Below are 1,516 nucleotides of genomic sequence, written 5' to 3' on the forward strand. Positions count from 1 at the left end.
CCGTGGTGTAGCAAAGAGAAATGGTGGGACGAGGAAGGATGGGTAACAGCATTCCACTGGAAGGGGAAAAAATGGGCTTTGAGGGTTGGTATTTATTCCATTTGCAGGCATCTGAGGAAGCTCTTCGTTTGCTGTTGTCATCAGTTCCACGTGCTGGGAGATAAAGATGTTGTTATAAATCCCCCCAGTCTGTGATACTTTTATTTTTAGGTGAGGAAACTTTTTGATTCATGTTTGCCAGAAGCTTTTTTTTTTTTTTTAAGCGTGTTCAGTACTGAAAAAAATGGTGTTTGAAACATCTTCTGGAACGAGGTGGCACTGGGTTTTGGTAGCCTCGGCAGCTGGCTGTGGCTTGGGCAGGCAGTAGGTGCGTTAGTCACACAAAGACATTCCTTCTGACGCAGAGGCTGTGGTTACCCCGAGCACGAAGGGAGTGACGCTTTGTGCAGCTTCGTGTTTGTGAAAGTTCCTTTCCAGCCTTTATCTGTCCTGAGACCTGCTGCGTGGTGGCACCGCAGAGGAGCACAGGGTTGTGGAGCGACGCTGGCTTTGTTACCCCCGCGTGGAGTGAACTGACTGAGACAGGCTCATTTTAACGAGTGGCTACAGGAGGCTAACATGATCCTACTGCGACGTGTCTGTTGTCAGCAGCATCTTCTCATTGGAAGCCCCGTGTTATTGTTTGAAGGCTTGAAGTGTTTTCCAGTGTCTCTCGAGCCCTTCCAAACATCACCAAGGGCTTTCTTCATTTGGGCCATGGTGGTGAGTGCAAAGAGTTTGATAGATTCAGGGCAAGGATTTCGCTTGTCACTTTGAGCCACGTTAGACACAACAGCAAGAGCTTGAGGTTAGTTCTGTGGTGAGAACAAGCCATGAAGTTTGAAGCTTTATGCATAAGGAACCTAAATATTTCTGTTTTAATTCAGCTTTCCCAGGATATGCAGCAGGCCTCACAGAAAGAGAGGAAAGACTCTGGTACACAAGCAGTTGGGTGTGAGGAGGTCTAGGCCAGGCCAGCCCATGTGCTTCTCTTGGGAGCACGAAGGATTAAGTGGCTCCTTGGCTGCAGGTAACAAGATGCCTGTCAGGAGTTCAGGCTGGATATTGAGCTGCTTGGATTGTAAAAGCCCTGCCAGCGCTGGGTTTGAAGCTGAAGTAGGCTCTCGAGGCAGCGTGGTGAGTGTGGGTAAATGGGATGCCTATAATCTTCCTTTCTCCTGGAAACATCATCCTGCTAACCTAAAACAGACCAGCCTGCGGAGTCCGCATCATTGAAAACCCTCCCTGTCAGCAGACGACTAGATAAAATTACAGCTTTGGGAGGAGTTGGGTGCTCTGGCTCACAAGCAGGCTGTGACGTCTGCGAGGCCGAGCGGTGTGTGGGCTGCGACAGCAGGAACAGCCTGGGAGGCTAGAAATTAGCTGTGACAAATAGTGGGGGTGAGGGAACATGTCCCCTGTTTCGTGACCTTTTTATGTCCAAGGAAAGCGGGACTGACCTTCAGTGTGGCATTCC

Source organism: Buceros rhinoceros, unplaced genomic scaffold (assembly GCF_000710305.1).
Source record: "Buceros rhinoceros silvestris isolate BGI_N320 unplaced genomic scaffold, ASM71030v1 scaffold43676, whole genome shotgun sequence".
Taxonomy (NCBI): domain Eukaryota; kingdom Metazoa; phylum Chordata; class Aves; order Bucerotiformes; family Bucerotidae; genus Buceros; species Buceros rhinoceros.